The sequence below is a fragment of the Sminthopsis crassicaudata genome, chromosome 1 (assembly GCF_048593235.1).
Source record: "Sminthopsis crassicaudata isolate SCR6 chromosome 1, ASM4859323v1, whole genome shotgun sequence".
Classification (NCBI taxonomy): Eukaryota; Metazoa; Chordata; class Mammalia; order Dasyuromorphia; family Dasyuridae; genus Sminthopsis; species Sminthopsis crassicaudata.
In genome coordinates, this window is record NC_133617.1 from 747,778,655 (window position 1) to 747,792,610 (window position 13,956).

The 13,956-nt window shown below is 39.2% G+C and overlaps 1 protein-coding gene across 3 annotated transcripts in view; it reads right to left on the reverse strand.

The window, feature by feature from the left end:
- CACNA2D3 (calcium voltage-gated channel auxiliary subunit alpha2delta 3) overlaps positions 1 to 13,956 on the reverse strand; it is a 1,031,774-nt gene that overhangs the window by 818,578 nt on the left and 199,240 nt on the right. The gene's annotated exons all lie outside the window — the stretch shown is intronic.

The following is a 13,956-nucleotide window of genomic DNA, read 5'->3' on the forward strand; positions in this document are numbered from 1 at the left end:
CCAAGACAAGCAAGGAATATTTGGAAAAGTTCACCAATGCCAGTAAATAAAGAAGAAAAATTATTCTCTAATACTTTCCTAACAGAGAGATGAATAATTATTTTTAAATTTATTTGTTTTTATCTTGAACTTGTCATTTGTTTGATGTGGGGGTTCCCTGTATGGAAGCTTCCTCTCTCAATACACAGCAGCAATTATTCTAAATTGATTTTAATTTAATTCTAAATTAATAGGCATATATTAAGTGCCAATTACATCTAGGCAATATGCTAGAAAAGTGGAACAAGGAGTCCCAAACTAAGAAGAACAAAATGAATTGTCTTACAGTATTGCTAGGGGATATTTAATAGTGAATTGTCTTACTCAAAGTTCCACAGCCAATATGTACCAAAAGCAAGAACTAGTCCATTCTCAACTGTTCCATGTTGTTTCTTATGCTCACTCTCTCTTTTAGACTTTATCTTATTTCTTTTTTACATGTATATATGTATATATATATATATATATATATATATATATATGTGTGTGTGTGTGTGTGTGTGTGTGTGTGTGTGTGTGTGTGTGTGTCCTTCAAGATATAGTTGGGTCATTTTCATATTCCAATCCTATAATAAATCAATTTCAATCTACTTCAATTTCATTTATCAGATTCCTACCTTGTGACCCCAGTCATTGAGATAAGAATTCACTATCTGTTAAAAACTGCTGGGAAAATTGGACACTAGTATGGCAGAAAGTAAGCATTGACCCACATCTAACACCATATACCAAGATAAGGTCAAAATGGGTTCATGGTCTAGACATAAAGAATGATGTTATAAACAAATTAGAAAAACATAGGGTAGTTGACCTCTCAGATCTGTAGAGGAGGAAGGAATTTGTGAGCAAAGAAGATCTAGAGATCATTATTGAACCCAAAATAGGTAATTTTAATAATATTAAGTTAAAAAGATTTTGTACAAATAAAACTAATCCCACAAACTGGGGAAATAGTTTTACATTCAAAGGTTCTGATAAAGGCTTCATTTCTAAAATACATGGAGAATTGACTCAAATTTATAAGAATTTAAGCCATTCTCCAATTGATAGTCAAAGAATATGAACAATTTTCAGATGAAGAAATTGAAGCTATTACTAGTCATATAAAAAAGATGCTCTAAATCACTATTGATCAGAGAAATTCAAATTAAGACAATTCTGAGATACCACTACACAGCTCTCAGATTGGCTAAAATGACAGGAAAAGATAATGACAAATGTTGGAGGGGATATGGGAAAACCGGGACACTGATGCATTATTGGTGGAACTGTGAACGGATCCAATCATTCAGGAGAGCAATTTGGAACTATGCTCAAAAAATTAACAAACTGTGCATACCCTTTGATCCAGCAGTGTTACTACTGGGCTTATATCCCAAAGAGACATTAAAGGAGGGAAAGGGACCCACATGTGCAAAAATGTTTGTGGAAGCCCTCTTTATAATGGCAAGAAACTGGAAACTGAATGGATGCCCATCAATTGGAGAATGGTAGGGTAAATTATGGTATATGCATGTTATAGAATATTATTGTTCTGTAAGAAATGACCAGCAGGAGGAATACAGAGAGGCCTGGAGTGATTTACATGAACTGATGCAAAATGAAGTGAGCAGAACCAGATTATTATACACAGCAACAAGAAGATTAAACAGGACATGGCTCTTCTCAACAATGAGAGGATTCAAACCAGTTCCAAATTGTTCAATAATGAAGAGAGCCATCTACACCCAGAGAGAACTATGGGAGCTGAGTGTGGACTACAACATAGCATTCTGTAGAGGGCAGAAAATCTGGAGAAGTCTACTTGAAACAAGGTGTTAACTCAGTGGAATTGATGATAATGATTCTCTAGTTCACATATGTACTTGGTACTTAGTATGGCGATGTAATGGTTCTCTAATTCACACATATTCAGTATGCTGTGATGATGTAATTGTACTAAGGCATATAAGGGCTGAGAAGGACTGGAAATGATTCATTCAGCCTTGGACCAGCCTCTTGGTGCCTCCTTGCTGTTTATGTTTGCTCAAACCTTCCATGATATCTTGAATTCTTCAAAGTTCTTTCTGAATCTGTGCATGCTAAATTCCTGCTGACTCTGTCCGAACTTCGCCACGTCGATCCGATTGTTCTTTCATTTGGTTCCTTGTAATTGTTACATTATATTCTAATTTGTCATATTCTCACCATGCTCTTTCTAGTTCTGATGTAGCTCAAGACAATTCTCTGCATGTGCTAAGAGTCCATTCTGCAGCATTCTCACTCTTTTGTTGTTGCTTGCTTGCACTTTATTTTGCTTCACTTTTTTCTTTTTTACTGGTTTACCTTTTACTGGTTTGAGTTGATTTTTCTTGTGCAGCATGATAATAATATAAATATGTATACATATATTGGATTTAATGTATATTTCTACCATGTTTAACATATATTGGACTACTTGCCATCTAGGAGAGGACATGGGGCAAGGGGCAAATTGGAACACAAGGTTTTGCAAGGGCTAATGTTGAAGAGTTGTCCATACATATGTTTTGAAAAATAAAAAACTTTAATAAAAATGGGGGGCTTTAGTGGATTGTAAGTTAAAAAAAAAGATTCCTACTTTGTTCTAAGCACTATAAAGTATACAAAGAGAAGACCAAAAACAGCTCCTGCCCTCAAGTGGCTTACAGGTGATTGGAAAGAAATTGGATGGGCTGTAGAGTTAGAAAAGAAGGCAGGTCCACTAAAGCACTGAAATATTTTCATTACTACTATCTATTGCATATGGGAAAATTCTGAATTACTATCCATGCCTTTATACACAAAAATACAGCAACAAACCAAAATAAATCAGAACTTTTTCATATATTTTAGGACCTAGATTTTTATCCTATTTTAGTAAAAAATACAAGGATAATTTATGTTGATAAAATATTGTACCAAGATTATGCATTTCCCTGGAGAAATGACTTCTAAGTTACACAAATGATCTATGAATGATCTGGCTTACTCCAAAAGGATGTGAATAGACATTCGGATGCTGGGTTCATGAAGACAGAGAAGAAAAGGGAATCCTGCAGCTTGTTGGCATGAAGCACATATGCTGATCCTTCTTGAGTTCTACCCAATAATGTGTATGAAAAGAGTGCTCCAATCACAGCTGAATTAGCAGGGTCCTCTGATGTTTCTGGACTGGAAACCTAAACTGAGGCCACAGGCCAGTGGGATTTCCTCCAAGTTCAAATGTTAGTGGAACTCTTTGGAGCCTCAAATCCCCAAGGTCCTTTGCTGAGAGTAAGAAGGCTAATGGCTGAAGGCAGCATCTGTGCCTAAGACTGAATTGCAACAGCAAGAAAGAACTATTTTTTTTTATTTTATGAGAAGCGAGTCAATAATGAAGACACCAATGAAGCCAATTTAATATTTCTAGTGTTGGTGGAATGAATCTCTGTCTTTTACCAGTTCAGTAACCCAAAATGGTCTACAGGATTGAGATAAGCAAGAATAAAATGAGTTTCAAAATCACCCTTTAGCTGCATGAGAAGGAAGAACTCTATTTTCAACATGAGTCTATTATTCCTCACTCGTGCGTTTCTCCTCTAAAAGGCTGTCAATTAATTTAACTCTAATTATAAAACAAGACTTCAATTTAACATCCCTGCACTTTTTTTCTTTTCGTCTTTTTTTCAAATTATTTTCATGTGACTGGAAGTAGCCAAGTTTCGTGTCTTGTTCTCCCTAGAACAACTTGTGCCTGGCAAGCTAGCTAATCCCAATGAGCTGCCTTTGCGGAACCAAAGAAACCAGATCTGAATGGTAAATAATGGCATTTGGGACTATTCTTACTTAGTCATTGATCTTCAAGCCTTCTCAAAGCAACATTAATCCTTCCATCACACACACACACACACACACACACACACACACACACTCACATAAACACACTCATAATTGTCTCAATAAGTGCAGTTTTCAAATATAGCAAATGAGTAGACATATTTCTCCCTTTGCTGCCCTCAGTCATTATTCTACAGTAATTTTTTTAAATCATCATAATATCCTAATCCTAGAGTCGGAATAATGAAGGGCCCTAAATGAGTCCCAGGAGCTATTTAATCCCAGAAATTGGGCCACAAGGAAATTTTAGGAGCACAGCCAGGCAGCCAAACATGTTGGCAAATCAACAATAAGTTCTAAAAAATTAATAGTCCAGAATGTTCCTGGAAGGGTTTGTAGATCTTGTTACAGTTATCCCATTCTGGAATTCTATTATTCTAATTCATCCTGCCTCAGGTACTTATTGGATTAGTAAAGAAGTGGTTGGCTTCTCCAAAAAAGAAAGAAAAAAATTTCTAAACCATAGCTATTCCCCTATTCAATAAGTTCCCAGTGGTTCCTTGCAATCTCCATGAAATATAAACTCATCAGTCTGACATTTAAAGTCCTCATAATTGACCTTGCTCTAGCTTTCTGGTCTGATTAAGCAACATTCTCCTTCACATCCAGTACAATCAGTTCTTTCACTGGTCTTCACATACAACACAGCAGCTACCATCTCCATCCCTTTGTCTCATGTGCCTGAAATACTCTGCAAACTCTCCTCTCCCTCTGAAAACCCCAAATTTCCTTTAAAAATTACCTTAGATACCATGTCCTACAGCAGCAGGCTCCTCCTATTCGTCCAGAAACTTTAAGCTCCTCTGCCTCCCCCCCCCTACATGCACACAATAAGCTTGGATCTATTTTGTTTCCACATGTATATATGTTTTCTTTTTCCTCTGAAAGAATATCAGTCCTCCTAGGTTCATTTTTGATTCTGTATTCCTACTGCCCAGTGCACTGTACCTGGTACTTCACAGGCATCAGAAAAATACTTCTTAATTGATAAATTAATTGAGAAAAGATGTGTAGTATACTTTAAAAATTCCGATTCGGGGCCGCTAGGTGGTGCAGTGGATAGAGCACCAGCCTTGAATTCAGGAGGACCCGAGTTCAAATCCGGTCTCAGACATTTAACCCTAACCCTAGCTGTGTAACCCTGGGCAAGTCACTTAACCCCAGCCTAAAAAAAAAAAAAAATTCTGATTCTAGAGTCAGGGGACTTAAGTTCAAAACCTTCTGATACTGTCTATTTGTATGTAAATCACTTTAACTCTTCTAGTCTCTATGTTTTGATCTGTAATGTGAGAAAGCTGGATGGATGGACTCTGGAGTCACTGCCATCACAAATGGAAGCTTATTGGGAGCTTGGGGAGGAGGGAAAGAAGCAAGCCCCTAATTTCATCTCTGGGAAATTCCACATAAAAAGTCACTAAATTGCACACTAAGAGATAGCACTGCAAGACATATGCCCCAAGGCCAATGAAGTCAGAGGAAAGGACAAAACGACATCTTGGTTGGAAAATCCATATTTTCTGTCCAATCAGTGATTTCATACATCCTCCAAACAGCTATCATTTTAAAGGATGTAATCAATGACTGAGTCTTGAAAAGAGTAAATGGTTCATTGAGTCTCAAACATGGAGGAAGAAGAGTCAACCAAAGGTTTTAAATCCATGGAGTTGCTCCTATTAGATTAATTTCAGAAAAAGAACTTTGGTTTGCTCATAGCTAGTCAACAAGCACTAATTAAGAGTGCCTATTATGTGTTATACATTGGACTAAGCTTTGGGAATACAAAGACAACAATGAAACAGGACCTGCTGTCAAGAGGCTATTTTTTTCTTCTATTTTTCTCATGGGTATATCCTAGAAACTCCAATTTCTATGATTATTTTAGAAATCAATATTCTAGTAGCAAGATTTGGGGTTAATAATCAAGATCTATCAGTCACATTGTGTAGACAAACTAAACAAGATAAATAGACAATCTTTACTGAGTTTGTAGAGATTCAACGCAATCTGATAGAATTCAATTTAGCAAACATTAATGACAGGTCTACTGAGCAATGGGGAAACCGTGAAAACCAGAATACCAGCTGAGACTTGAAAAGCCGGAACTCTCCAAAATTCTGGGATTCTCTTTGCTCTGGCCTCTGCCTCCATTGAAGACTCAGCTCAAGAGCCATCTTCTACAGGAGGTTTGTCCTGGTCCCTCAGCTCCTAGTGCCTCCGTTACCTCAAGATTATCTTTCATTGTTGACTCTGAACAGTTTTGCACAATTTTCTGTAATCATCCCTCCCTACTCGTCCCACTACTCTACTGCCAGGGCCTTTTTCTAGTAAACTATACAGAGCTGTATGAAGAACAAATGAGATCTTATTTGTAAAGCATTTAATCCAGTGCTTGACACATGATAAGCACTGAATAAATGGTTATTTCTTTATTTTCTTCCTACATTGTTTCTCTTTGATAGCAGGGGCTTTTTCATGTATATCTGTACATATACATGTTTGTAGATTCTCTCTTTATTTTCCTCTCCCATTGCCCCCCTTTGTCTCTCCCTCTCCTCTCCTCTCCTCTCCTCTCCTCTCCTCTCCTCTCCTCTCCTCTCCTCTCCTCTCCTCTCCTCTCCTCTCCTCTCCTCTCCTCTCCTCTCCTCTCCTCTCCTCTCCTCTCCTCTCCTCTCTCTCTCTCTCTCTCTCTCTCTCTCTCTCTCTCTCTCTCTCTCTCTCTCTCTTTCTGAATCTCTGTCTCCTGTGTATGTGTCTCTCTCAGTCTCTCTTTGTCCTTCTGTCTCTATCTCTGTGTGTGTCTATCTATCTGTGTGTGTCTGTCTCTCTATATATCTCTCTTTCAGTCTCTATGTGTGTGTCTGTCTCTCTGTCTCTTTCTGTCTCTATATATCTCTCTTTCAGTCTCTATGTGTGTGTCTGTTTCTGTGTGTGTGTGTGTGTGTGTGTGTGTGTGTGTGTGTGTGTGTGTATCCCTCTGTTTCTCTGGGCATCTCTCTGTCTCTCTCTTGTGTCTGTCTCTATCTTTGTCTCTGGCTGTTTGTCTCTGTCTTTATCCCTCTGTCTCTCTGTCTCTCTCCTCCACCACCTGGAGAGTGATGGAATAAACAGATTTACCAGAAAATTTAATCCTCTTGCCCAAAATCTATCACCTTAGCAAGACTTGCTTCAGCACAGGAGGCTAACCAGCAGGATCCCAGACACAATATTTGCATAAGAAATATTTGGAAGTACCTTTTTTATATTCACAATATCTGCCCTACCATCAAAACCAGCATTCGCTTTCATAAAAGATGGTAAAACGCCTAAACCAGAGAAATTATATTAACTAGAATGAGGCTCCGGCCATTGCCCAGTATGGCTCCATGGGAATCCAGTCTAACAAGGAAAGGCTCCTTTGGAAGCCCTACATAAGCCAGACCACTTTGGCTGCTTTGTTCTTGCCAAATGAAATCAAATTGGATTATTTTGTGAATCACCTAAAGGCACAGAGTATCAAAGCCTGTCATACAGTAGGTGCTCCATAAATGCTTAATCTCTCCTCTCTATCCTTATTGCCAAAGAGGATCAGTAAAATCTATCCAGGAACCAAGACATATTATAATTTAAATTACATTATCTTACATTTTATTACACTATGAATATTTTGTTTTTAGAACATGCCATATATTATCTACATATATAGTAGATAGAGAGCAAAGTCATCTTGGAACAGGATCCTGCATTAAAGGAGCACAGAATGTCTGTGTTCCATGATAGACTTAGAAAAAAAGTGAATTTTATTCTATTAAGCCAATTCAGCAAACACATATTAAGTTCTGGGCACAGCACTTGGGGACTGGGCTGCCATGTGTAGGTGGCTCCCTGATGCCCTGCCCCAACCCCTCACTGGCCCCAGGCTAACTGTCCTATCACTGCTTTTGTGGCAAATTATGCCTTTTCATTGTGCACTGTTTCCCAGGCACTACAAATAGCATTTGCTTAATTTGAAGCATTTCTCCAACTGAGATAAGCCCTTTGGGAAATATTGGAAAGAACCAAAAAAAACAGCCAGAGAGCAGAACTTTGATCCAGTGCAATGACTGATGGTTTCCAAGTGAATGATGGTGAAAGTTTCTCCTTTCCTCAGGTATAGAGCTTCAGAGTCAGGGCTCAAATCTTCCTTCTGATTCTTACTTGTGTGACCCTTAACAAGCCATTTATCTTCCTGGGGCCTCAGTTTCCTCAGCTATCAAATAAAGAGATTAACTATCTGACCTCTAAGAGTCTTTTCAGTTCTAAATAGAGGATCTTGTCCTTTATTTAACTCAAGAAACACACATAAAGCCACCCAAAATCTCTCTGTAATTTTCACAGAGTAACTATTCAAACCCCGAGCTAAGAGTTGGAAAAATAAAATCAGAAATTCAATAGTCTTTGCCCTCAGGGAGTTTACAGTCCATGAAGGAGAAATAATGCGTGCATACATGACTTAAATTCAAAAGTATATTTAAAGAAAATTCAAGGGAGGTGGGGAGGGGCAGCAAAGGCCCCAGAAAAAGCTATCAGCAGAGCTGAGCTAGGCCTTCCAAGATCCAACCTGAGAAGAGCAAGCCTTCAGAGAATAGCGGACAGCCTGGGCAAAGACAAAGGGGGCAGATGGACTGTCCCAATTTCAGCCTGCCAAGAATCTGTTAACTAGAAAGCATTAACTGGAAGAAGGCGATGATGTTCAGTTGTGCTGATGAGGTCCTGTGGAAGAGACCTGGAGAGCAGCGTTTCTCTCCCGATGTGGATTTCTTATCCACAGAGTCAGACTACATGTCATAGTCCAGCAGAGTCAGACTACATGCCAGCCAGAGGAATATCCCATCGCATCCGACACTAGAACATAGTGAAAACCCCATTTCGGTCCCTCTGTGCCAACAGTGGCATTTGCTCAGCAATCCAGGGATGAGTCCAGCCCATTTATCATTTCCTGAAAGGAGACCCAAAAATGCATTACTTCTGTAGTATCACTTTTACCAGATCATTTCCCCCAAACACCAGAAAAAGAAAACACTACTTCACTGTCAGAACATTTAATGCTGTTCATATATTTGAATCCTTCTTCCCTCCACCCCCTTTCATGAGGCATGAATATCTAGAAAGGACCTGCCTGGAAGAGCCCACAGGGAACGGCAGAATCTGGACCAATAAAAATAACTGGGAGCAAAGGTAGCACATGTAACAGGCAATCTGGGTGGCTGGCCATGGCGGGGGAGAAGCGCCCATTCCAAGAGCACCAGGATGCAGAAATGAGTCATTAGTGACCCAGCTGGGACATTGTAGAAGGAGTCTGCTCACACATTGCCACCCAAAATCTCTCTGTAATTTCTTTTTATAGAAAATACAACAATGGTTCTAGCTACATTTTCTTAATTGAGCTTGTCACAGAGGAGAGAGCCTTGGCTGTGCAGTTGGAGATTTAGTTCTAGATCTTCCATTTGGTCCCCAAATTGTAGCAGACACAGCCTAGCACCTTTGAGGGGTTCACTCCATTCATCTTTGAAAAGAAGGGTGTGGTCTGGGGTCTTTTCCAATGCTTTATCCCAGAATTCTATGATTTTAATTAAGAGACTAAATCAAATGTAAAAAAAGAGGAACAAAGAAAGCTACAGCTGGATAGAGGACAAACAGATTCAGAGATTTTGAGTGTCTCATATGAGGGTGAGGTGAGGATGGGGGGCTGGGGAGTATACTTGCTGCTGAGAAATAACTAAGTAATTCATATCTTGCGTCACAGACAGAAATGAGGGACCAACAAAACAGCCAAATCATTACTAAATCCGGGCATCCGGGGCTTCTGAAAAGTAATCACACCAAGAAGAAACCTTAAACAATGCTACAAAATGGAGCTGAGACCCGCGCGTGGGAGTCACCGTCTGCTGAATGTTGATGGTCTCCTTGGAACTGGGTGAGGTGGGAGGGTTCGGGGAGTGTTGAGATGATTCATGCTTCAGATAAAGACCTGGACCACATGAGCCTGAGTCCCCTCAATGCCCAAAGACAGGATTTGGGTTTCCAGCTGTTTTCAACATTATTTACCAGCTGTAAATGATATCAAGAAATCCTATAAAAGCCGATGACCAATCGTACTCCCAGAGACCAGAAAATGAAATTCACTTCTCTCTTAGCTCAGGACTAGGGGTCCCACATGTATCATACAAGTACAGACAAATATGGTCATGGTGTTCTTTAACCTGATTTCATTGTTTTTCTTAATTGAGGGTTCAGTGCCAGGGAGTAGAGGAAGAGTAATGGGAAATGGCAATGATTTGGGTTTTTTGTTTGTTTGTTTGTTTGTTTATTTGTTTGTTTTAAGAATCAATTAATCCCAATCCCTCCATTTTTGTCCACCTGCATTTTGGATTTCCTTCACAGGCTAATTGCACACTATTTCAAAGTCCGATTCTTTTTGTACAGCAAAACACCTGTTTGGACACGTATACATATATGGTATTTAATGTATACTTTAACATATGAAACATGTATTGGTCAACCTGCCATCTGGGGGGGAGGGGAGAAGGGGAAATATTAGAACAAAAGGTTTGGCAATTGTCAATGTTGTAAAATAACCCATGCATATATCTGGTAAATAAAAACTATTAAATAAAAAAAAAAAAGAATCAATTAAAAGGGAGAGGGACTGGACCTGAGCTCTTATTAGTAAAAGGATTTCCACGTGATGAATTCCCCTCTACCAATACAGGGATCAGACTTTCCCAGAATATTGAGAAACGTAGAGATTTGCCTAGAGTCAAGAGATGAAATTTGAACTCAGGTCTGGGTTTCAAGACCAATATTCTATCCATTCTACCATGTTATCTCATTCATATAACAAGCATTCATTTTATTTTATTTTTTTTTATTCATTTTTCCAAATTATCCCCCCCTCCAACAAGCATTCATTTTAGTAAGTGCAACTTGGGAGTCCCTGTGCTAGACACCTAGGGAATAAAGCTAAAAATAGAATAGTCCTTACCCTCAACTAGATAGATTACTGCCTCAGTGCTTCCTATGGAATGTTTCTTATGTTGAATGAAGAGATAAAGAGATAGATATTTATTTATAGTTTTATATACATATATATATACATAAATGTACAAATGTGTGTATGTATATATATACATATATATGTATATAGATATATATAGATATGTGTGTATATAAATGATGCATATATGTATATAAATAAGTATGTGTGTGTCCTGACTCCAGGTCCATCATTCTATCCATACTGCTTCCAAATAAACATAGTTTAAAGATAATTCTAGAAGACAATAACTAAAGAAAGCTCACTCTCCTCCTTAAAAATAAAAAAAGAAAAGAAAAATGAAAAAGAAAGGAAATGAATGAAGGCAACAGAAAACTCTGTTTCAGGAATATTGTTAATAGAAAGTCTGCTGTTGCAAGGATCATTTGATTTTTTTGTAGTGATTCCAATAAATTGCTTGTAAGCCATAATACAGTCAAAACTTCCATTTATCTTGTGCTTTAAAGTTAATAAAGCTCTTCCCTGGACAGCAGCCCTCTGAGATAGACAGGGCCAGGATAATTAAGCTGGTTTGACAGAGGCTCACCGGAAATGGAGCCCCACAGAGGGTAGGAGCCCATCCAAGATCACCCAGCTAGTGTGTGTGGAGGTGGATGGACTCCAACACCAAGCGTTCGGCTTCCAGGCTCAGCACCGTCTCCACCGCTCGAGGCTGGAACAAACAGTCACAGCCACACACAAAACACGTCCACATCTAATTAAAAATAAGCCAAGACTCAGTTATCTCAAATTTGCAGCACATTAAATTCACCAGAGGAATGAGGACTTCCCTCAGTATTTCCCTATCAAAATTTTATCCAATCAACAGCTTTCCAGGCTATAATATTGTTTGTAGAAAACAATTTGAGGGATGTGAGAAGAGAAAAGAAATGCAGTGAATTTAGAAGTTTGGTTTAATCTAATAAGCATTTATTATGTGCCTACTATGTGTCACAAACACAAAAGTGAAATAGCTCCCGGCCTTGATTCTACATGGGGGATATAACTGGGGGATCAATGAGCAAATGAAAAATACATTCAAAGGAAGATAAGAGGGTTCTGAGGCAGAGTGAGACTGAATAACTAGGGTGGATCAAGAAAAGCTTCTTAGAGGAGGAAGTATCCCGAGGTATGTTTTGAAAGAAATTGGGATTCTGACAGATGCAGGAAGCTCAGACTGGCTCCAGAAAGTTGATTGTTAAATTTCCAGTGTGAGGATTTTTACCTCAGCAATCAGCAAATGCAATAAATCAGAGAGTAATTAATTGGTTCATTGATTTTCAACATTTACCAAAGTGATGGAGAAGATGTTGACACAGATTAAATTTGAAAGCCTACCTTGAGAAACATGTTGTTTTATTTGTTGCAGGGAGCCAGTTATTAAATATGGCACTTCTTTGTGCATATTGGGAGGGAGAGAATGCCAGTTGTGCTAAGCCATAGCAGTGAGAGGTGGGATGCTGAAGATGGGAGACCAGACATTGGGTCGGTTTGACTGAAACCAAAAATATGAGATTCAACTTTAGAGGTGAATCACTGAAATGAGCATGGAAAGGTCGGTAAGAATGAGAATGGGGAAGGCTTTGGATATTAGGAACAGTCAACAGATATATGTTTATTAAATAACTATGGCGTGCCATGCATTTGTGTCAGATGGTAGGGAGGGAAATATAAAAGCGAGCACCTGCCCTCAAGGAGGGTTAGTTCTGATGGCAGAAAACAAAGTTGTTCACAGATAAAGAGAGGACAGGACCTGCGGTTCCCCTGTAACATGGAGCATCCAAGGAGGAGCTTTTTATACTGAGGTACTTCGTCTATTTTTTAAAGTCTCAGAAGTACACTGAGACCATGAACCCTTCTTCCAGGTCACAGAGCCAACGTATTTCAGAAGTGGGCTTCTTGACTTGGGCCAGTTAGCTGTCCATTGTGCTTTGCCAGTTCCATTTACAGCTAAGCAAATTTTGGGTACATAGAAAGTTGAATCATGGGTGATTGATAGATTAACATTTCAGGAAAACAAGATTTTTGAAGGAAATTATCCTTGAGCCAAGAATCATTAGGAAGGAAGGGCTCCCAGAAGTGTGGAGGAAAAGAAAAATCCTTTCAGGGAAGAGCGTATCTTCAGGGATTGGAAAGAGACACTGGGGTCACATTGGCTGGAGTATAAAATACACAAAGGGGACTAATGTGTAATTCAACCAGAAATGCGTAATTAAACCAGAAAGATTGTCAAATTGAAATTAAATTGGCAAGAGCTCTGAGTGCCAAACAAGTAAAGTTAGTTTTCAATGCTAGAGGCAATAGGGAATCACTGGACATGGCTGAGCAGCTGGGGACATGGTCACATCTGCGTTTTAGGACCATTAATTTTCCAGCAGTGTGGAGGATGGAGTGGGGAAGATACTGAAGGCTGGGACACCTGTTAAAATTCTTGCAATAATTTAGGCCAGAGGTTCTGAGAGCCCGGGTCTTAGAGATGCTTGGAAAGAGAACTGAGCAGATTTGGTAAATGCTTGGAGAGCAACTATGTGGAGATTGAAACAAACACACAAGCAACACCCACAGAAGTGGATGAATACCAGGCGTTTTCCAATTGGGCAAAACTACAACCAGAAAAATGTGGATTAGATATTACTAGAACCACCTTCCCTTCACTGTTGAGTAATAATAGCAAAAGAAAAAACCAAAAGGATGGGTGGAATTTGCTTTTAGAAACCAGAAGAGGGGCAGCTAGGCTGTGCAGTGGATAGAGCACCAGCTCTGAAGTCAGGAGAAGCTGAGTTCAAATCTGATCTCAGACACTTAACACTTCCTAGCTGTGTGACCTGGGCAAGTCACTTAACCCGAATTGCAAAAGGAAGGAAGGAAGGAAGGAAGGAAGGAAGGAAGGAAGGAAGGAAGGAAGGAAGGAAGGAAGGAAGGAAGGAAGGAAGGAAGGAAGGAAGAAGGAAGGAAGGAAGGAAGGAAGGAAGGAAGGAAGGAAGGAAGGA